The sequence below is a fragment of the Saccopteryx leptura genome, chromosome 3 (genome assembly GCF_036850995.1).
Source record: "Saccopteryx leptura isolate mSacLep1 chromosome 3, mSacLep1_pri_phased_curated, whole genome shotgun sequence".
Classification (NCBI taxonomy): domain Eukaryota; kingdom Metazoa; phylum Chordata; class Mammalia; order Chiroptera; family Emballonuridae; genus Saccopteryx; species Saccopteryx leptura.
This window is the reverse complement of record NC_089505.1, coordinates 349,725,822-349,750,915: the sequence shown is the minus strand read 5'-3', so window position 1 is coordinate 349,750,915 and position 25,094 is coordinate 349,725,822. Positions and strand designations below refer to the sequence as shown.

Sequence of the window (25,094 nt, the reverse complement as noted above, 5' to 3'; positions counted from 1 at the left end):
AAATTCTGAGATACGAGTCGTGATTCGGGAAGCTGCCGCTAGTTGACGCGTTGGTTTTTGGGTCCAGTATCGGCAGTTTGATATACGAGTTGACTGACTTACAAGCTCATTTACAGAATGAATTAAATTTGTATCTCAAGCCATCACTGTGCTGAGTATGCCTATAAAATAATTGACAACTAAGGCTTTGTTGTAAAAAATTTAATGATATGCATAATTTTTAGAATCTATTATTGATGGAGAAATACAGTATAAAACACTCTGTGTTGCATGATTGTTTTAAAGGTATATACTTCCATAGAAAAGGCTTAGATGTAAACTCACCTTGGTGACTATTTCTGTATAGTATAATTCCTGTTGCTATTTTTTATGATTTGTTACTACATAAAATTTTTCTACAGTAAACATAATTATTTTTTGTAACTGGAATGTACATATAACCAAGTAATAATTACACTAATATTTTTAACATGGCTAAACTGTTTATAAATACTTATCCCCTGCATTTTTTGATTTGATCCTCACAGGACCCTTACCTGGTACATAAAGTAAATATTTTCAGTCCATTTAATCAGCAAGTGTTTATTGAACACTTATGTAATATAATATAGACTGAAATGGAACAATGGACAAGTTAGACATTGCTCATGCACTCATGGAACTTGCAGGAAATGAAATTGTTCTGCATAGGGGTTAAAATACTCATGTTAGGTCTAACAACCAGAGTAGCAGGGCCTGAGTTAGATTTCAGGGCTTTAAATCACTTTTCTATGGTATTGGGTAATATAAGAAGAGTGACTTTAAACTGTGGGCTTCATTAATGCCAGGAAGATTTGAGGCTTTCTGCCATGTGAAATAAGCCATGATAGATTCCTGAGCATGGGAGTGACTTTGCTGATGAACAGAAAATTGGTTTACCATTGGCATAAAACCTTCTTTTCTCTCACCGAGTAAACTTCCTAGTTCATTCCATTGTCCCTAGTGTCCTTTTGCTCTCTATCAACTCAGCTTTGATTCTGTTGCCATACTTATATTTTCAATATATAATCCTGATCATGGCATTTAACTTATGGGAAAGAGTTCCATGTGTCTGGTCATCATAGAAAAATTTATAATATTAAATAATGTTTACAATCTGGCCCCAATATATCTTTCTGACTTTTCATCTACTTGTCTACAGTACCATATGCTCTAAACTCTGTTTACTCCAGTCTGCTTGTTTTACCCAAACAAGTCAGTGTGTTATGCCTCTAGGTTTTGCAAAAGGTCCCTCTTCTGAATGCCCTTTATGCCATTCTCACTATGCAAGCTTTTATATATAATTTAAGAGCCAGTTCAAAAAAATTTTGCAGAGTTTTCTTTGTAAAATAAACTGTTTTTTCCTTTCTTTTTCTGTATTTCTCATAGCCTTTTGCATATACCCCTACTGTCACCTAATAGTCAAATATTCAAGAGAGTTTATTCTAGAGAGTAAATGTTTACAGAGCAGAAAGCATTTTTGTAGAGATATAGCACCATAGTGGGCACTCAGATATCTAATAACTGAGTAATGAATGAATGAATAAAATATTAATAACTTGCAGAAGAGATAAATGTTGAAGTTCAAAGAGTATCTGCTCTCTCACCTTTTTTGTGTGCATTTTAAAACAATTAGGCAGTAGTCATAGCAGTCACATATGGATCAAAATAGTAAATTATTCTAAAGCTGGAGAGGAGGCAACAGAAAATCCAGGACCTAGATTTACTTTTCATTTTTAGCCTCGCAAACATACCTACTCATCCACAAAATGAACAATTGGTAAATGAAACAGTTCTCCTTTAGGGCCAGAACCCTCCACCTGAGTTTACTCCACAGAATAAAAAAGGAGAATACTGAAAAAGTATTAGACAAATAGCCTAAGGGAGAACTAGACAAAAGAGGCTAACCTGCAGGTCAACAAGTAGAGAAGTCTCCTGTGGTGTGATAAAGGAACTAAATTTTTTCTGAAATTTCTTTATGAGGATGGTATTTCCTAATAAATGGATTGAAAGGATTTGGAGAGGAGGAGAATTTTCTCATAATGTCAGTTGTCCTCAAATATTTTTACAGGACGAATATATAACTTTTTCTTGGAATGGAAGTAAAGGAAAAGAGGCTAAATTTTTTTTAAGTGAATTGTGGTGGATACAATATTCCAAAATATACCTACCTTTATGCAAAAAATGCTATATAATTTTTTAACACTTAAGTCAATCTAGCTGTAGGTTCATTCTGAGTGTGATAGTAGGAAATGCTGTCTGTGTGCATTAGTGAGCTCTTCTCTTCCATTTACCCAGAAGGGGTAGTACTTAAATTGTCCCCCCTAAAATCTCAAGTTGTTAAACTAATCAAATAAAAATACAAGACATTCTTTTTTTCTGCGAGAGAGACAGAGAGAGAGACAGATAGGGGCAGACAGAAAGGGAAAGGAATGAGAAGCATGAATTCTTTGTCAAGGCACCTTAGTTGTTCATTGATTGCTTTCTTATATGTCTTGACCAGGTGACTATAGCATAGCAAGTGACCCCTTGCACAAGACAGAGACCTTGGGCTTCAAGCCAGCAAACATGTCGTATTTATGATCCCATACTGAAGCCAGCGACCTCACACTCAAGCTGGTGAGCCTGCACTCAAGCCAGTGAGCCTACGCTCAAGCCCATGACCACAGATTTGGGTCCTCTGCGACTTGGGCCAATTCTTTACCTACTGCACCACTGCCCGGTGAGGCTATAAGACAATACTTAACACATGCTGATACTAAGTAATTATTCGTTGTTTGAAATTGAAATTTTACTAGACTTTCTGTAATTTATCTGGCACTGCTATACAAAAAAGAAAACCACCATGTTTTTTTGTTTGTTTTTGTTTTTTGTTTTTATTTCCTGGCCAACCAAATCCATTGAAGGCTCAGTTCCAAATCTCACCCTTTTTTGACTTCTGCGACCAAGTGTTTTTAAAGTAAAGCTTTTTAGATAATCGGTTTTCTAGCTATTTCACAATCTCATGATTTTTCTAAAATATGAAAGTTGTCAACCGGCATGTGAAGTATGAAAAGCACAAGAATATTATGAATTTTTGAAGTAGGCAACGGGTAGTGATGTGAACAGCTGGCAGTGTTGTGGGAAATACTTCTCAGTCAGTACTGTTTCTTAATGAGAAAGCAAAAATAAAAGAATATATCAATAACTTGCTTTTACAATGATAATATGGAAGACAATATAAAAAATTATTTATGTCTTTAATCCAGTGGTTCTCAAAGTGTGCACCAGGGTGCACTGGTGCACCCTAGAAGATTTTGAGGTGCGACCTATGGTATTCCAGAGAAATATATGCCTGTTGGGGACCATAAAACCAACAGGGTTTTTGGAGTTTAGATTTTTAGGGGAGAGGTGTGAGGAATTGGCTGTAAGCTGACAGTCTGCCGAATGTCCCACCTCACTTGCCTGATTAGGTTGCAAAAGGCTATTAAGCTGTGGTGCTAAATTGTTTACACTACCCCCCATGTTCCCCGGAAAGATTGAAGGCAAGTTTCTTCTATCCTTTGTTTGTTGTCAAGTTAAGATGATATGTATGGTGGGGGTTTTTTGCACTCAACACAATTAAGAGTAAAAGGAGAGGAATTCTTCAATATATTGACTAGGAAATGAGAGTTTGCCTTTCAAATATATGCCCAAATATTGAAGAAATCACTAGGACACATCAGGCTCATGTTTGTCATAAACACAAGAATGAAAAAACTTAACACATTCGCACTGGGAACTGCCGAATTTACTAAATCTTACTGAGAATGTATCTATATATATAAAAAGATAAGTTTTTTGTTATTTACTTTATTTTTAACCCCTCTTTTTTATTAATTCTAAAAAGCATAATTCAAAAAATGTAACATAAAAATGTTTTTTAATGTCAGAATAAATTTAATTTTGTCATATTTATTTTGTTTAATTACCATAAAAGCACGTTTGGACTTTATATTTTTTCTTTAACATTTGACTTAATTATTATAACATATTTCTCAGAAATTTGTATATAGTGCACCTACAATTATTTGTAGGATTTTAAATGTGCTCCCACTTCAAAAAGTTTGAGAACCACTGCTTTAATCTCTTGATATCATTGAAGTAGAGTGCGACTATAGTAAGGTGACAAATGCTCCTCCTTTAGGGAGGGCAGTCCTTCTTTTGTAAGTTCCATCCTCCCTTGAAAAGTGTCCTTCTACATGTCCTCCATTTTGATTTTGGAAGACTAATCTCTAAATGTCTATATTCAATTGATGCAGAGTCAATCCACTGCGTGTGATGTGATGTACTTTGTATTTGACATGATGATTCCTCAAGTATCAGTACAGTGCAGTAAGACGTGATTATGAGACACATGTGCTCTGCACGAGAGACCTTGAGAGAGAGCGCAATATTTCAAGTATGCAAATGGCTTTGTGTACTTTTTACTGAAACATGACATGGCATATGTGACCTTGTAGACTCACGATTATTTCTTTCTCAGTGTATATTCAATCATAGACAGGTAAGCACAATTGATGTTTTATTAATTCATTACCTATTTAATAATTTCCAAATATGTATATTTTATTTACAAGTATTTTCCCAAAATTTGAGTTTTAAAGTGGAAATTAACCTCAAACCATACTTACTAATAATGCATTTTAATTAAATAGTTGCATAAAACAGACATTTTTTAATTAAAAAATGATAAATAGACCTGAATATCACTCCAAATTAGTGGTTTTGTACGATATTTAGTTTTGTTAATTCATCTGGAAAATTCACCTACCATGATGTAATGTTTTCAGTTCCTAATGTGCTTACATCATTCAAGTAGCTCTATATTTTATTTTTAATTTTAAATTTTATTTAAGGAAAGAAAAATCAAAAAAGAGAAAATGCCATTTCAATGATAAATTGAAAAAGGAATTTTCATTTCTCATGTCAAAGAAAAATACCATTGTTTTCTGCAATATTTGCAGTGGAGAATATTATATTGCAGTTGGGGACAGAGCAGTGATAACAAAACACTTGACCACCAACAAACATAAGCATCATTAGATGCATCAGCTTCCAGTTGTAAAGTAACAAGTATTTTTAAAACTTCAAATTATTCTGAAGATGAAAAACAGTTGGCTGCAATGGAAGGAACATTTGCATTTCATACCATAATTCACAAGGTTTTCATAGTATGGATTGTACATCTAAATTATTGAAAAAGTTTCACAATGTAAAATTTGCATGTTCCAGAACAGAATGCAAGGCTATTTTGAAATCAGTACTTAAAAATTACTGTGACAAAATACAGAGGACTTGGAAACTGCAGCATCTGTAACAATTTTATCTGATACATCAAATCATAATGAAATTAAATTGTATCCAATAATAGTAAGATATTTTAATGATACCAAGGGCATTCAAGTAAAATTTTAAATTTAGAATCCATCGAGGGCAAAACTTCTAAAATTTTGTCAAACCATCTATATAGAGTAATAAATGAAAATAATTTGAAATCCAACATTGTTGCACTAATGGCTGATAATTACAAATTTTGGTGGGCAAAGATGCAAAGGGGTGAATAATGTGTATGTAAAATTACAAGAGTTACTCCAAAAGAAAATACTAGGATTAGGTTGTAATGCACATATTTTGTCAAATGCAATCAACACAGTGTCATGTGCCATGCCAATTGATGTAGAACTAATGATAACTATAATTTATTTGCATTTTACTTGTTTTACCATTCATGTTGCTACTTTAAAATAATTTTGTGAAGAAGTAAATGTTGAATACAAAAATCTTTTAGGTTATTCAAAAGTTGGATGGCTTGCTCTAACACCTGCTATAGTGCATGTTCTACAATTATTTGAGCCTCTCTGTTCATATTTTTTGTTTAGACAAATATGCTAAAATCCTGGAGTTGTTTTTTAATAACAAAATATCTGAGATATTAATGTATTTTGTACATAATCAAGCATCTATTTTTCACAAAACAATTCAAAAGATTAAAGGTGAACACATTTCAGCTATGGAAGTTAGTCTTATTTTGAATGACTTTATCCTTCATATAAATCTAATTTTGAAGAAAAAATTTTTCCTTTAATTATAAAAAGAAAATTATCAGACTTAGAGGAATCAAATTTGGGCATAACAGAAAAGTTTAAAAGAAGTACAAAATTTTTACCAGACATGTTTTCAATATATCAAAGAACGCGGTCTGAAACAAACATCATGGGAAATAATGGTTTTAATGGTGTCTTTTGACTTCATCACAAGTATATTGCACAGATATTAAATCTTGTCTTGAATTTTTATCTAAAGAAATGCCAAAAATCAAAATAGATGACAGTTGTCTCTTTGAAGAAATTAGAAGACTGAATGTATACTTAAATTCTGAAAAATTAATACAATGGGAAAATGAACATGTTGAAATTGATAAAAGATGGGTGGAAATATTCAGCCATTTCAAAAATGAACATATTCCATGTGAAAATGTATTTATTCTTGTTCAATTTACATTGTGCTGCCCTGGAACTAATGTAGCAGTTGAAAGAGTTTTTTCAATTGCTAATGATTTTTGGACAAGTGAGAAATCGAGATTGAATGTTGATACTCTAGCTGAAGCACTTGCTGTAAAATTTCTTGTTCAGATATTTCCAACATATTGTTACAAGATGATACATTGACAAAAGATATTTATTCAATGGAAATTTAATGAATTTAGATAATATTATCTAAATGAGTACTTTTTTCTTACAATTATTATTAAAAATTAATAGGCATGTAAGCATAATTATAATATAAAATATTACAAATGTTTTACTATGCATTTATCATATTATAGTCTATTATTGCAATGAATAAAATGTTTCTTTTATTTATGATATTGTTTTCTTCAATTTATTTTTGTCCTTTTTTTCATTATAAAAAAGTTGGTCACCTTAGACTATAGCAGTAGAGAATTAGTTGAGATAGAGCAGGAGCAACTGAAGATGAAGGAAAGTCCTATAACCTATACTTAAACTAAATAAAAGATATCCTATAGTAAGTACATTTATTTACTTAGTCAAATAATATGAAATCTGATGGTAAGCTATATATAAGCCATAACAAAGGTCATATAAAGGAGAGCCTTTGAAATTTAATGACATCAATGTTAACTAGCATCATATTTTATTAATATTTCTTTTATTTTTATTAGACTTTATTTTGAGAGCAGTTTTAGGTTCATGGAAAAACCGAGCAGAATGTACAGTTTCCATAAACCCCTTGACTCCACACACTCAAAACTCCCCTACTTTTTTACTCACCAATGTATATTATTAAGCATCTTAGAATTATATATTTCATATATGTTCTTTAAATATATATATTAATAACTTGCATGCAGAAGTGGTCCTTAGCCATAGAGTTTAAGAGGAATTGGAGAATGTTTGTTTTTCCTAGCATATAGTAAATATTATAAACAATGATAGTCAAGTGTTTTCTTCTGATCTAGCTGCCATTTTGATTAAATTTTATTATACTACACAGCTTAGTAGGTTTAATATTGCTAATTAGAAAAGAGATTTAAAATGTTTATAATCTGTATTTTCTTGTAGTCTCTAAGACCTGAATGATTGCTTTTCTTCTAATAAGCTCCGAGATCATCTGATAAAAATACTGTCCTGGCCCTGGCCAGTTGGCTCAGCAGTAGAGCGTCGGCCTGGCGTGCAGGAGTCCTGGGTTCGATTCCCGGCCAGGGCACACAGGAGAGGCGCCCATTTGCTTCTCCACCCCTCCCCCTCTCCTTCCTCTCTGTCTCTCTCTTCCCCTCCCGCAGAGAGGCTCCATTGGAGCAAAGATGGCCCGGGCGCTGGGGACAGCTCTGTGGCCTCTGCCTCAGGAACTAGAATGGCTCTGGACGCAACAGAGCAACGCCCCAGAGTGGCAAAGCATCGCCCCCTGGTGGGCATGCCGGGTGGATCCCGGTTGGGCGCATGCGGGAGTCTATCTGACTGCCTCCCTGTTTCCAGCTTCGGAAAAATGAAAAAGAAAAAAAAAAAAAATACTGTCCTTAACTATCTGGAGCATCTGCCTAAGAACCACTCCACAAGAACCTACACTGACACGTCACTATCACCAAATCTATAGTTAATGTTGCAGTTTGCTCTTGTTGTACATTCTAGGGTTTGGACACATGTATAATGACATGTATCTATCATTATAATATTATGGAGACTATTTTGCTGCCCTGAAAATCCTCTGTGCTCTTGGCCTCATCATTGTTTCCCCTCCCCCAATATATTCTTTTCCGTTGTTCATTCAGATATTTTTAAGTGCCTACTTTGAGTAAAGCAATGGGCTGTACAAACAATTGAAACAAAAATAGTTTATCTGATAGTTTCAGAAATATATGGCATTGTTGAACAGTACATTTAGTTAAATATTATAGTAATATTTTAAAAATATTTTAGCATGTAGCTTTGTGCGTAATTTAAGTCTAATTACCTTTTAAATATGACTTAAGGGCAGTATGGCAGTATCCTTTGCTGTTTCATTATATTGAACACTCTCTCCTGTGAAATTATGAACACGTTAAAAATGTACAGTTGTGTAGCTTTTTTCAAAGGCCGTCGGTTTTTGATGCAGTAAAGTTTCATATTTGTTCAATTTATGAAAATTAACAGGCATTCTATTTTTACAATTTTAATGTTATTTCTCCAGATTTAGAAGGTGAAACAGTAAGCACATTTAAGTTAATTTAAATTAAAATGACTTAAATGTAGGTAGATCTATTATATATTTGCTAATTTGATGACTCCAGATCTTTTAAAACACTGCATATTCACTAGTAAATATGTTTAAATTTATTCATAAACATAATTATATATTTAAAAATATCTTACTAGAAATAGATCTCTTGGGTTTAGATTATACAGAGTTTTTATACACCTGGAACCAAATGTACCATATGCTTAATAAGTGATGCTCACTTTATAGTTCATTTATAATTTTCCAGTTGATAGGTAAGCACTGGGTATGGAGTTTCTTGGGAAGATAAAATATTAAACACTGTAACTCTTATTCTTTCCTGATTTCCATCTGAAACAAAATAATTTTTAAATGATGAAAATTTACAGAAATTTAGATAATGGAGAAGAATTAAAGTCAAACAAATAAAATTTGGGAACTAGTAATCAGGTGAATTCAGAATTCACCAGAAATTTGACTCATAAGTTGGTAGTTGGAAAAGCCCTGCAGTAATTGGACTTAGCCCTCTGGACATCTTGTAGATCTCCTGAATTGGTGGCAACAGCACCTTTTATAAGAGGCAATGGAAGTCATGCTTAAAACATAAGATTAGTTGAAAATTCAACTAAGAAGCAGTGAGAGGAGCAAAATCATGTAGCTAGGTAGCATCCACTTTCCCATCCCAACTGAATATGGGGATTTGATAAAACAATCTGAGGGTGCAGAGTCTCATGAAATTGGAATGGGCAGTAGATTAAGTGAATGCTTCCATTTGAAATTTTGATACCCCTCTCCACATACACATTATTCATTACTTAACTCACAGATAGCTTTCAATCAGCTCTGTATTCTCCAAGAAAATGATTAAGGATTTTTCTTTCTTTTAAGTAAGAGATTTTTCTTTCTCTTTAAGGAGAGATAGTGAGGCAGACTCTCACATGCATCCTGAGCAGGATCTACCCAGCAACCCCTGTCTGGGGCCAGGGCTCAAGTACCCAGCTATTTTTAGCACCAGAGGCTAATGTGCTCCAGTGGAGCTATCCTTAGTGCCAGGGCCAAGCTCCAACCAAACAAGCCACTGGCTCTGGGACGGGTAGAAGGAAAGAAGGAGGAGAAGAAAAGAAGGGTGGGCAATAGCAGATAGATGGTCACTTCTCCTTTATACCCTGACCAGGAATTGAACTCACGATGTCCATATGCCAAGCCAATACTCTATCCACTGAGCCACCGGCCAGGGCTAAGGATTCTTTTATGCAGAATAAACAGGCTAATAGGAGATATATAAAAATATTAACATAATTAGTCTCTCAACAAAACAATCAAGAACATTACCCTATATTGAAATCTATGGGTATAGAGCAGCATACATATACTCTGAGCATCTATTCAGATTTTTACTTAACAACTAGTAGATATAAGCAGATAAACTATAATTTAACTTCTGAGGAAATTATCTAGCGTATAATCTAAAGGCTAAATCAAATAGAAAATAATAATTTGGAGAACACTATATGAGCAAAAAAAATTAAAGATAAACAAAAAACTAATATGAATATTTTTATAAATTTTATTTAGAAAATTAAATTTAACATGGTGACATTGATTATTACAAGTACATAGGTTTCAGGTAACCATTTCTATAGCATTTGAACTGTTGATTATGTTATATACCCATCGCTCAAAGTCAAATCATTTTCTATCATCTTATATTTGTCCCTCTTTACACCTTTCTCCAAACCCACACCCACATATTTTGACATCCCCAGGTCCCCCTCCCCCTGTTAATTACTACACTTTTATCTATGTCCATGAGCCTCAATTTTATATCCCACATATGTGTGAAATCATACAGTTCTTAGCTTTCTCTAATTTACTTATTTCATTCAGTATACTAATGTTCATAATGTCCATCCATGTTGTATAAATATTCTTTAAAAGACATAAAGTATGAGCATGATACTGTAGAAAAAACACACACAAGGAAATACACTTTGAAATTTTAAAAATTGAAAAATCAATAGAAGGATTAAAGGCAAATTTGAGAACTTTCAGAAAAGCGAAAAGACAGATTTAGGAATTTGGAAGGAAGAGATAAAGTAGTAGCAGAAAGACCTTCAAATGATAGTCCTTTTTAGATCATTGATAAAAGGAAGGAGAGGAAATTTTCCAAAATATTTTTTTCTAAAGCAGAGGACACAAGTTACCATATAGACAAGGTCCAACAAGTATCCACAACAGTTGATGAAAGTAACTTCTTCCTTCAAATTAAAAAATATATATATTTAAGCTATGAGAAAATATACAGATTTTTAGCAAGTGACAGGGAAAAGTATGCTCAAATTGAATGTAGCAAAATTTAGAATGCCTTTGGTCTTCAAAACATCAACAGTAACACAGACTTGCTTTCCAAATGCTAGTATAAGTGGTTTCCATATTACACTTCTTTTTTTAAAGAAAATTTATTTAGAAAATTAAATTTAATGGAGCGACATTGATCAATAAAAGTACATAGGTTTCAGGTAAACATTTCTATAGCATTTGAACAGTTGATTATGTTTTGTACTCATCACCAAAAGTCAAATCATTTTCAACCACCATATATTTGTCTTTCTTGATTACTCATACTAGAATTCTGTATCCATCCAAACTGTCATGGAATTTGAGTATAGTATGAAGCATTTATAGGTATGCATTATTTATCTCTGAAACACACATTCAGAAATTGTTTATTGTAACAAAGAAAGAGGCCATGATGGGATATATAAAAGGATTTAACTAAGAAGGTAGTTTTAGGGAATATATAGAATAATTTCTGGTAATAATAGAAACATAAAATAGAACAACTTATTTAGATGGAAAAGATTAGAATGTCCTGAAATTTTTTTTCAGTTATCTGAAGTTGAATTTTTGATGTTTCTGAATGTATTTGGGAAGAAATTCAGGCAAGAGGCAGAGTTTGAAGTTAAGTTTTTATTTAACATGAAATTTAAAAATATATAATTTTGAGAAAACAGAAACTTATGCAAAAAATCAGAAGTAATATAATGCATAGCTTTGCTAAGAATGTTAAAAATAGTATTTGTATTGTTACAATGTTCACACTAACTATTGCAACAAAAATCTTAGGGGGAGAGTGCATTAGCAGGGTGATATTTGGAGGTAATGAAAGAAAGTACAGCTTTTGTCAATTATGAGGAAATTATATGTCTTAAAATAACAAAAATCATGATATAGCTACATAAACATTTTTTTTCAGAGACAAGCAGCTATCAAAAGAATGAGTTGAACATGTACTTATAATGGCTTCAAATGTCTTATTATATTTGGTTGTGTTTTAACTCTCTGATGTCATTTTATTCAAATCCTATCTTCAGTAAATCCAGTTGAACTACAATGGAGACTTCCTGTTCCATGAACTTGTGAGGCGTTCTGTGCTGTAAGGTTTTTGCACTTACAGCTCTCTTTCCTGGGATGTATTTCCCAGAGATAGCCTTGAGATTAGCTCCTTTGCCTCATTCAGTCAGATTTTTAACTCTAATATCAACATCTCAGTTTTATCATCTTTTCTTAGGTAACATATAAAACCTGTACCTTCATCATCAATTTTTTGTTCCCCTTTCTTCATATTTGTCTTTAACATTTATTTTTAAATAATACCTTAATATTATTTATAAGTGTCACCTCTCCACGATCTGCTCACAAGTTTAGCTCACAAACTCCATGAGGGAAGGGGTATCCATTCAGTGGTGGGATTCAGCTGGTTCGCACTGGTTCTGCAGAATGGACACCTAATTTTTTGTTGAGTTCAGTGAACCAATTGTTAAAATGGCACTCGTTATCAGGGTTCTCTCTAAGGTGGGTGCCAGGGCAGCCACCCAATGTGGAAATCACAAATTTACATTCCTTACTCTTTTTTAACGCTCATCTGCACAACAGCATATTCTAAGCTCCTATAATATTCATTCTGTTCATAGGTGAAAAAAATTGCAAGTGAGGATGCCAATCAAGAAGCAATATGGAAATACCTTAAATATCAGTTTTATTGTATTTTTGTCAGGTATTATTTAATATTTTTTCATTAATATTTTAAAACTTTCTTATAACAATCTAGTTTGGTGTACCTCTTTTATTGTTCTTGTTTGAGTGTTAAATACATAAAATAATCAACCACCTTTTGGTATATTATTTTTTTATACTTAAAATGAACATTAGGGCAGAGGACCAGTTGTTATGTTACATTATTTGAATCCCACCACTGTATTCATTGCTCACTGTCATATCCCCAGTGCCTAGACCAATGTGTGGCATGCAGTAGGTGCTTAATAAACAAATGACCATTAGATAATATTAAGTAAAAGAATGAATAAATTAAAAAAGAACTTATACTACCTAATGAAAAGTCATTTCTAATTGTATATAATGGCAAAATAAAAGAAAAATACCACTTTAAAAGCTAAAGTAAAGATTGTTTTTAGTGCACATGAGTTATTTATATTTTAATCAAATATTTCCAAAACATATATTGTCCCAGAAAATATGACATGATTGATAAGATGAAGCAGAATATAATTAATGTTCTTTTATATGAGTTTATGTGGATTGCTCTAATTTTTCAAAAAGAAAAATTAGGGAAAAATTTCTGAGATCTGAGCTATTATCTGATATTTCTTGCAAGACTTTATTTCATCAATAGTTTTATTATGCAAAGCTCAGTTATTGTCATTCAGAAACAGTTTGGAGATGTATGCCATTGTAGTGTTTGCATGAATAAATAAGCATATTATTAATAATCAATGGCAATTAGCACACAATGTACTTCCTCTTAAATTTAATTATGTGCTGATTAAGAGTGTTTGGGTTCTTAATTAAAATAAAAAGGTCCAATGATACTTAATTTCTATATTCATATTACAATCCTAATAACTTTAGTCCTCAGTCAATCCATAAATAGCTCCTCTTAATTTTAATCACAAGTATGCATGATCACTGAAAAAAGCCTGAAAGGTAATTGAGTAGTTTACATCAGGGAGAATTGTATGCAGTCTGCCCTTATGAAATGAGGAGCCTAGTGATAACCAGTTTAAAACTAGTAATATAACCAGTAACTAGTAGTACAACCAGTAACAAAACTAGTTATCATGATTACTAGGTGTCAGTGCTTAAAAAGGTAAAATACATTCTAAATATTAAGATCTCAGTGAAGATAAATGAACTGAGTAATAATGTACATACATTGTTGGGAGACCTTTGCCCATGTTAAACATGATGTGCTTTGAATACAATGAAATCAGACATATTCAATGACTCAATCCTCAAAAATACATATTTTCCTGAGGAAAATGAGTTCAAATGCAGACAGCTCTCTTTCAGTGTGAAACATGAGACTGTTATGCAACCCTGTGTTCACTGAAGTGCTATATACAATAGCCAAGATTTGAAAGCAGTCCAAGTGCCCATCAGTAGATGAGTGAGTAAAAAAGACGTAATACAGGCTGACCTCTGGTGGCACAATGTGTGAAGCACTGAAATGGTACACTGAGGTCACCAGTTCAAAATCCTAGGCTTGCCAGGTCAAGGCACATTAGAGGTGATGCTTCCTGCTCCTCCCCCTTCTCTCTCTTCCTCTCTCTCTCTCTCTCTCTCTCTCTCTCTCTTTCCTCTCTAAAATGAATAAATAAAGTAAAAAAATGTGATATATTTACAAATGGAATACTACTCAAATGTAACAAAGAAGGAAATCTTGTATTTTGTGACAGTATGGATGGACCTGAAGATTATTATGCTAAGTGAAAGAAGCCAGTCAGAGAAAGACAAGTACCATATTATTTCACTTATATGTGGAATCTAATGAAAAAAATAAACTAACAAAATAAAAACAGACTCATATATATGGTGAACGGATTAACCACTGTCAGAGTGAATAGGGGTGGGGGCTGGATGAAAATGGTGAGAGGACTAAGCAAACGTAAAAACCCCATAAACTATGTAGGTGGTTATAAAAGTGAAAGGAAATGTGGGCTAGAGATGGTAGAATACTTTAAATCAGGGGTCCTCAAACGTTTTACACAGTGGGCCAGTTCACTGTCCCTCAGACCATTGGAGGGCCAGACTATAAAAAAAACTATGAACAAATCCCTATGCACACTGCACAGATCTTATTTTAAAGTAAAAAAAAAACCAAAATGGGAACAAATACAATATTTAAAATAAAGAACAAGTAAATTTAAATCAACCAACTGACCAGTATTTCAATGGGAACTATGCTCCTCTCACTGACCACCAATGAAAGAGGTGCCCCTTCCGGAAGTGCAGCGGGGGCCAGATAAATGGCCTCAGGGGGCCACATGTGGCCCGCGGGCCATAGTTTGGGGACCCCTGCTTTAAGTGGTGGCTAAATGGTGATGAATGAAGACTTGACTTGCAGTGATAAGCACACAATACAAAATACAGATGATGTACAGTGTTTCCGTAAAGTCATGGTGCACTTTTGATGGGTCACAGAAAAGCAACAAAAGACGACAGAAATGTGAAATCTGCACCAAATAAAAGGAAAACCCTCCCAGTTTCTGTAGGATGATGTGGCAGCATGTGCACATGAGTAGATGATGACGTAACATTGTGTATACAGTGGAGCAGCCCACAGCCATGCCAGTCGAGATGTGGACAGTACAGAGGAAAGTTCAGTGTGTTCTGTGGCTTGCTAAATTCAAATTCGTGACCAAAGTGCAATGTGAATATTGGCGCGTTTAGAATGAAGCAGCACCACATAGGAATAACATTACTCGGTAGCATAAGCAGTTGAAGGAAACCGGCAGTTTGGTGGAGAAACCCCATTTTGGTAGGCCATCAGTCAGTGATGAGTCTGTAGAGCAGGGATTCCCAAACTTTTTACACAGGGGGCCAGTTCACTGTCCCTCAGACTGTTGGAGGGCCGGACTATAAAAAAAAACTATGAACAAATCCCTATGCACACTGCACATATCTTATTTTAAAGTAAAAAAAAACAAAACGGGAACAAATACAATATTTAAAATAAAAAACAAGTAAATTTAAATCAAGAAACTGACCAGTATTTCAATGGGAACTATGGGCCTGCTTTTGGCTAATGAGATGGTCAATGTGCTCCTTTCATTGACCACCAATGAAAGAGGTGCCCCTTCCGGAAGTGCAGCGGGGGCCGGATAAATGGCCTCAGGGGGCCGCATATGGCCCATGGGCCGTAGTTTGGGGACCCCTGCTGTAGAGGCTATATGGGATAGCTACCTAAGGAGCCCTAAAAAATCTGTACATGAGCCCACATCGAACTGCACTGAATAGGTATGAAACTGGGAGAGATTAGAAATGTCAACTACTTCTATACAGTAGGGGTAAGAAAGCTTGGTAAGGCTCTTGCTTTCTTAATCAAAGGATGGAAGGCATCCCTGGGGCAAAGATCAGCTAAAGAATGTTTCATGCCTGCATATTGCTCAGATCACCACCAGGGATCCCAATTGAAAAGAAAATGTGGCCCTGGCTGGTTGGTAGAGTGTCGGCTTGGCTTGTGGTTGTCCAGGGTTTGAATCCTAGTTAAAGCACATAGGCTGAAGCAACCATCTGCTTTTCCACCCCTCCCTCTTTTCCTTCACTCTCTCTTTCTTTCTCTCTCGTTTTCTTCTCCTCTGGCAGCTATGGCTTGATTGGTTTAAGCACATTGACCATGGGTGCTGAGGATGTCTCTGTGGAGCCTGCACCTCATGCACTAAAAATAGCTTGGTTGCAATCATAGCCCCAGATGGGTAGAGCATCGGCCCCAGATGGGGGTTAAGGGGTAGTTCCCAATTGGGTGCATTCAGGAATCTATCTCTTTATCTCCCATCCCATCACTTAGAAAAGAAGAAAAAGAAAAGAGAATGTAAGAGATGATTAAAGGATGGTTTGAGTGGGTGATGAGTTTTCACTGGCACCTGAAAATAACTAGAAGCAAACAAACCAGTTCCTAATAAGATTTAAAGGAAATTTTATTTTTTAATTCTATTTATTTATTTATTATTTACAAATTAACTATATTTAACAGAGTGACATGATCAATAAGAGTGCATAGATTTCAGGTAAATATTTCTATAGCATATGAACTGCTGATTGTGATGTGTGCCCATCAATTAAAGTCTAATTTTAGCCAAATAAATTCTAGTGTTCATTTAGAAATCCCTCTGTTCAATTCTTAATGCAGTTTTCAAGCATTGAACCCGCATTAGTAGATGCAGGATATAAGAACTGTAATGATCAATGTTACCCTGTTAAATTTAATTTTCTAAATAAAATATATATGAATAAAATTATATATATATAAATAAAATTATATTTATATATATAAATATATATATATATTTATATATATAAATATATATATTTTATATATATATATTTTTTATATATATATATATATAAATATATATATATTCTTTATATATATATATATAAAGAACTATGTACTCTGAGGGATAGTCTACCTTTTTATACCCACCTCAAATTCTGGAAAAAAAAATGGACAAGGAAGAACTATCCAATAGGAAATGCCAGAGCCAGAGGACAGCAGAGGATGCAAGTATAAGGAACCCCTTCTCAATACCAGAACCAGGATAGGAGAATATTTATAATATCCTCCAAAAGAATCTATTCACTTCCATGACCATTTTCTTCTCTAACAGGTTACTGATTTATGAGGAAGTAAAGGTGGCCTTAAGGGAAACAAAACAAAACAAAAATGAAAAGGTTTCTATGCTTCTTCTGGAAACCTTGGATTTGAGCAGGATGCAGTAATGAGAAGGAGGTTTGTCAGTAGTAATGGGAAGGGAGGGAAAGTTTCTTTTTCTGAACATCATCTGATTCTGTGGTTTTCAACATTTTTACACTTGAGGACCAGTGGAAATAGAATTATTTCAAGAACCACTAAGGTAGAAATCTCCCTGGCATAAGCAAATTCAACCAGAATCATTGGGTCTACTATCTACATCAGGGCTGTTAACTCTTTCATGGACCAGCACGAAATTTCCACTGGGCAGGCACTGGTCAATGGACCCGTGGTAGAAAAACACTGCAGTAGCCTAGATTTCAATGTCTTTGACAGTCAAGCTTCACTGGATAAACACAATGCGCTGCAGGATGACAGAACAGTAAGTAGGAAAACATCTGGGTCTCTGATGACCAGAGGGCATAGTCTGATCCATCCTACCTTAGACCAGTCAGAGAGTCACATAAAGGGAATAACTGCTATCTATTTAACCCATTTTATTTTGAGACCTGCGGTCAGTATTAGCATAGCATTGACCCTAAAACAGCTCATTTAAAGGCTCTCCTGCCTGACCTGTGGTGGTGCAGTGGATAATATGTTGGAATGCTGAGGTTGCCAGTTTGAAATCCTGGGCTTGCCTGGTCAAGGCACATATGGGAGTTGATACTTCCTGCCCCCCCCCCCCCGCCCATTCTCTCTGTCTCTCTTTGAAATGAATAAATAAAAGTGTTTTAAAAAATCTTCCAAGTTGTAAAGGCTCTCCAAAGTAAGACCCTAATATTCTTTTCTGAAGATTCATTCTGCATTTCCTCATATGTTTTGCATTTTGCCTTTGACCATATATTGTACATTTATCTATCTGGGCTTTTATTCATATAATTTACTTAACTCTCCTCTTGACTCCTTTTCAAATAAAATCCTACTTATCTCATATAATATTCGTCCTTTTGCATAAGTACATAAATTGATTTTTTGGCTTATAGAATTTATTATTTAATTGCCAGAAGGTCATAGTATGCAAGTCTTATGCTTCCAATTCAGTTATAATTTCAGAAAGAACAGAAATGGTGTCCTATTTTTATATCCCTTTCCCATTTATACTGCAGGCTTCAATAATTATTTGGTGATTGATTAATTTTTGTAATACTTGGCATCGCTCACTTATATTGAATGAATATATAATCTAGTAAATTATCCACAACTAGCTTAATACATTTTTAAAAAAATTAAGTCACTTTTATATAAAAGTCTTAATACAGATACTTGTCCCAATTCTGTCATAAGGAGAGGAAAGTCTATTCATATTTTTCTATTATTCCGAATGAAGCTTTCAACTGCTACCTGTGTGAGATGCAACATTATTCCACTTTTAGAAACTATAAAGTAAGGATGGCTGCTAACGTGCCTCCATTACACACACACACACACACACACACACACACACACACACACACGTGCGCGCGCGCGCGCGCGCGCTTTGTTAATATTCTGGTAGCTATTCGCATATATATTTAGATTTAAATAATCGTTTTTCTTTTATATTTCTTGACCTTTCCGCTCATATATTCTCATACATTGGTAGTTGTTTTACAAAACAAAAATAATGTTTCTCATCAGTTCATTTAAGGTAGTAAAATTTGTTTTGCCAAAAAAGGACACAAGTATTTGATATTGACAGAATTTCAATTGCCTCTTGTTCACATATCAAAATTACTTATCCAGTAACTGCTAGTCCTTGGATGTTGTGCAATAGATTTTTTTCCATTGTATTTGATCATTACTTTCAAACTGACTCTCAAAATTTCATCTATATTACCTGTGGGTCCTCCTTACACCCCACTCTCAAAACAGAAGGATGTTGCCTAGACAGCATACATTTTTATGTTTCTGGTTTCAAACTACTCTTCCACTTCTTCATACTTCTTTCATTTGGAAATATAATAAGCACACCTAAAGATTTATCTTAATTTGAAAAACAAAGGGTAACAGTAGACTTTAATCTTTTCCCTGGGGGGAATACATTGGAGACTGTTCGCATCCTCCCCTCCTCTCTGCTAAATCAATCTAGTAATCTACTTTTCTCTTAGGCATACTGGCTAAGACAGTGCTGATCTGCTCTCATTTCTTCTCCAGCAACCAATAGTTTGTTTGAATTCCCTTTCATTAAGTAAAAATAATAAAAATAGTAATGGGCATTCTTTCTTTTGATTGCCAAATCTGTAGAAATTTTCCAAAGTTTTAGTATGACTTTCAAAATGTGAATGTAGCCTAATATTTTTTCCATCTTCAGTATTTCAATGAGGACTGGCTGTGTAGCCAGGAGTTTATGAATTGTGCTCATATTTAGGAACTGGCTTATATAATGTAATGTAGTTTCATAAAGAGGAAAAAGATAATTTGAATGGCACAGTATGTAATTTGACCCATACAAGATCACATGCTACTAATGTGGTCCAGTGCGTATAACACTAGTTTAATTCATTATACACCTACAGTTCTCTGCTATTTTACCATTCCACTCTATTTTGTGTCTAAACATTTACTCCTAAAAACTCTGTATGATAGTCATTTTTTATATTTTTCTACTAGAACAAATTAACTGAAAAATTAACTGAAAAATCCTGTTGTTCTTTTTTTTTTTTTTTGCTTGTTAATAACATATCAGGCAATATGCTAAGTTCTTAAAACACAAAGGTGATTTAGAACCCCTGTTCTCAGAATGCTTATAGTCTAGTGGGAGGGAAAAATATATAAATACATTTTAATAAGATATTGATATATCTATATATCATGACCTTATATATATATATATGTGTGTGTGTGTATGTGTGTGTGTATACAGAGAGATATATCTATATCTATCTATATTATATATATATATATATATAGAGAGAGAGAGAGAGAAATTAAAGTCCATGAACATGATAGATGAAATAACTGATTAAAAATATTCACAAACTATAAGGCCCTGGCCGGTTGGCTCAGTGGTAGAGCATCGGCCTGGCGTGCAGGGGTCCTGGCTTTGATTCCTGGCCAGGGCACACAAGAGAAGCTCCCATCTGCTTCTCCACCCCTCCCCCTCTCCTTCCTCTCTGTCTCTCTCTTCCCCTCCTGCAGCCAAGGTTCCATTGAAGCAATGTTGGCCCGAGCGCTGAGGATGGCTCCATGGCCTCTGCCTCAGGCACTAGAATGGCCCTGGTTGCAACAGAGCAATGCCCCAGATGAGTAGAGCATCACCCCCTGGTGGGCGTGCCCAGTGGATCCCGGTCGGGTGCATGCGGGAGTCTGTCTGACTGCCTACCTGTTTCCAACTTCAGAAAAATACAAAAAAAAAAAATATTCACAAAACTATATGGTCAAAGAAGAGTCTCCAAGTGAATTCTTAAATGGCACCATTTGTATCCTCTATGAATGGAATGACTCAGTCTGGAATGAAAGAACATTTTGTACCACTAAAGAAGTTGGAAAGCATTTTACTTTGTTCAGTGCTTTGAAGTCTTATGATAAGAGGCACTAGGTGGTTTAACTTGATATTATGTTTTTCTAAATTATTTTTAATCATCTGGGAAATAAAGCCCTGAGATTAATTTTCTGTAAGAAGTACAAACAACTTGATTTTACTTCCCTTAGTAGATATAATTTTACAATGTTTTAAAGCATTGCTAATTGATCTTAGCAGGATCATGCTTCATCTGTTTGACTGAATAATTATGCAATTCTGTAGTCATGGTATTCCTTATCATTTTATTTGATTTTCATTCCAATTTTCAAGGTCAAGTTTTCTTCTTGATATTTTGCTAAATATATTGCCTTTCACAATTATCCATGTCCTTCTAACAAATTGGATATTTTTTTTAGAGCCAAGGTTTTTTAATGTGTTTATTATTATAAATCACTCTTTTTAAATTGCTTGGTAGAGTATTATTGAATTTCTCCAAGGAAAACACTGTTCTTCTATAGTCCTTTCTACATACTCTCTTTCAAGATTTACATTTTATTTTAAATACTTTTTTCTTAAAAAAAAACCTACTGTGGACTACTTCTTAGGCAGCAATAAATAAAAGATATGTTTTTATTATTATTATGTCTGGTATAGTGCTTGATAAATAGTACCAACTACTAGAGGAAAGACTGAATTAACTAGTGACATCTATAGAGAAGCTTTGTGACTTTGTTTATACAAATCTTCTACCAGGAGTTGAGATAATCTCTGAATTTAATTTATGACTAAGAGAAGAATAAACTGACTTTTATCCTTGACTAAATTACTATTTTTTTTACTAATTTTTAAGACCACAAGAATGACATAACCTAGTATATTAGCACTTAATAAAGACATGACACTATCCATACCTCTAATAGTTCATAACTTAACCATACCAAATTTAGATGTCTCAAAAGCAAAATTAATTATAATAATAAAGCTACAATTTCTTGAGCTAATAATATCTACCATGTATTGAGTACTTGCTCAACATATAAATGAATCATATATACTATTTCCTCTAATTATATCAAAATTCTCATATCCAAATAGTGTGCATATATTAGTTTTGCTACTTCTCACTTAAAATAATTTTGATAATTCTGTTTAATAATTATTCATATTTACTATTATTCTAGTATTAACTTTATAAATTCACACAGTATATATCTTACACACTTAGCAAAATCTCTACTCATATGTATATTTAGAATAAATTTCTTTTTTTTTAATTAAGTGAAAGGTGAGGAGAAAGACTCCTGCATGTGCCCCAACCAGGATCCACCCAGCAAGCCCTCCATGGGGCAATGCTCTCTCTGCCTATCTAGGGCTGCTGCTCCATTGCTCAGCAATCAAGCTATTTCAGAACCTGAGGTGAGAATATGGGGTCATCTCAGAGCCTGGAGCTAACTTGCTCAAATAGAGCCATAGCTTCAGGAGGAGAAGAGAGAAAGAGAGAGAGAGAGAAAGAGAGAAAGAGAGAGAGTGAGGGGCGGAGAAGCAGATGATCACTTCTCCTGTGTGCCCAGGCCAGAAATCAAACCCAGGACTCCTACACACTGGGCCATAGAATGGATTTCAATCATGTACTCTGTTATTCTCTTCTGGAGATCTTACAGTATCTCTTTTAAAAAAATTAAAGACACAAATAGTTGCCCTCTCTAATCATGAGCCTATGCATTCACTATGTAAAACTATCTTTGCTCAATCTTTTTGAAAGTATTTTCCCCAATTCAGTTTCTACCCTGTTACATTCATAGACACTGTATTCACTATATTGCTAAATGTAATAACTATTAGAGTACTTTGGTTATTATATGTTTAAATTTGAATATACCTATTAACTCTTTGTTTTGTTTTGTTTTTGATCCAGCTAACTCCTTATTCTGTTTCTGATCTTAATTTAAGCCTTGCAGCATCATGGAATCCCTTTTATTCCTTCTCTTAACCAAGACTAATTAGGTTTTCACAATTGTATGTTTTCATTATAGCTTATATGTTTATCTCACTTGTCACATTATAATTACTATTCTATAATCATTTATTGCTTTTGTTAACACCAGGTTAGAAAATCCATGAGGGGAAGGCCATGTGTATTATTTGCAAATCTATATCCCCAGACAGCAGCTAAGTAAACATTTGTGGAAAGAATATCTGCTTTTTTTATGGATAAACAAAATGCAGAATTGTAAAACCACCTGAGAGTTTTAAATTAGAGACATCCAAGCTTGAACCATAATCCTCCTATTTATTATGTGGGTGTTCTTGAGAAAGTTATTTAATCTACCTGAGTCTCAGGTTCTTTTTCTGTACAAGGGGGAAAATCATATATGTTGTTGGGTATTTAGTGAGACGTAATTGGGAATATGAATATCTCTGTGTCTAGAACAGAGAATGACTCAGAGATGATATCAGCAATTAAATTACCTGTCTTAAATTTTAAAATCTTAGAAAGCAAAGATGTTGCTTTAACTTGTACATATCACAGAGCAAGGTTAATAATAACCCTCAAGATTTTCTGATGAATAAATTGGTGTATCACTTACAAAGTAGTTATGTTTTCTCTTAATTAATATTGACAAGTGTCACTAACCTGTAACTTCTATCCAACAATTGGATTTTTGTTTACTTGAATCTTTTCCAAGTAATTTTTTCTACATCAATACTTTCCACTTTCGAATAGTTAATGTTGCCAAAATACCTTCATATTATTTGCTGATAATTTAAATATCTCTGAGAAGAGAGGATAAATAAAATGTACATCTTTTCAGCAAAAAAAAAAAGGTTTTAATTTACTTAATCATTTGTTGTGGATAGAAAAGTAAACCTATATAAAGGTTCTGTGCCATTTTCAGAGACGTATTTTGTATGTAACTTCTTTTGATGTGTTTTCCAGTGACCTTCTCAATTCATTCAACTGTCCACTCTTAAGTATTTCTGTTTTATTTACAAACTTTATCTCATGAGATAGATCCAAGAATTAATGCTACAAAGGCATTAATGAGGTAGTACATGGGAAGTTTTGTTTATATATTTATTTTTGCACTTAACATTGATCAATGTTCAGCAACAGTATGGTGAAAATAACTTGACTTCCCTGCACCATCACACTCCAACCCCACTTTAACCTTTGCATTATAGAATGAATATCAGATAAGAATTGGTCAGGTTCCATAATTGTTTTATTTTAGTTACCTAAACCTTAGATCAATCTAATAGTGGCATCTTTGTTGAAAGAAAACAATCAACTCAGGAGTTCTGCTTTTAGATGAAAGTATTTGCTTCAAAAGGGAACTGAAATGACAAGCCCAATGTATATCTGGCATGCACATTTGATGGATATGAGAATTCTCCAGTTTATTGTTCATATCTGTTTTCCTTAACAAATATTTTATAATAGTTAAAATCACTACTTATTATGAATAGCATACATATTAACTGTTAATTTATAATCTGCTTCCCTAAACATGATCAGGTATGTCTTTATATTTCCTTGAAACTCAAACTCTTATTTAATTTTCAATTACAGTTTACATTAATAACAAAGTAGTTAGACAGTCATGTACTTTTAGAGAGTGGTCCCCCCCTGCTGCCTGCAGTACCCGCCTGGCCCCATACATAGTCGTCATGGCATTAATGACTGTGTTCTCTGCGCTGCAGGCTACATCTCTGTGGCTATCTGCAAATACCAATCTGGACTGCTTAGTCCCTTCACCTTCTCCTCCCAGCCTGCCAGTGCCCTCCTCTGTGACAATTGTCAGTCTGTTGTCTGTATTTATGAATCTGTTTCTATTTTGTTCATTTTGTTCATTAAATTCTACATATTGATATAAGTGAAATTATATGGTATTTGTCATTCTCTGTCTGACTTAAGCAATTCAAACCTTGATATCTGGTAAAGAGACATTACAGATATCCTGGGTTCAATTCCCGGTCGGGGCACACATAAGCAACCATCTTCTTCTCTTCCTATCCCTCTCCCCCTTCTCACTGTCTTCCTCTCTCACAGCCAATGGCTTGATTGGTTTGAGCATCAACCTCAGGCACTAATATTTGTTCTGCTGATTTGTGCATTGGCCCCAGATG

General features: G+C 34.1%; 1 protein-coding gene across 3 annotated transcripts in view; it reads left to right on the top strand.

Annotated features, from left to right (window-relative positions):
* The window catches only part of CSMD3 (CUB and Sushi multiple domains 3), a 1,231,016-nt gene that overhangs the window by 229,516 nt on the left and 976,406 nt on the right, over positions 1–25,094 (top strand). The gene's annotated exons all lie outside the window — the stretch shown is intronic.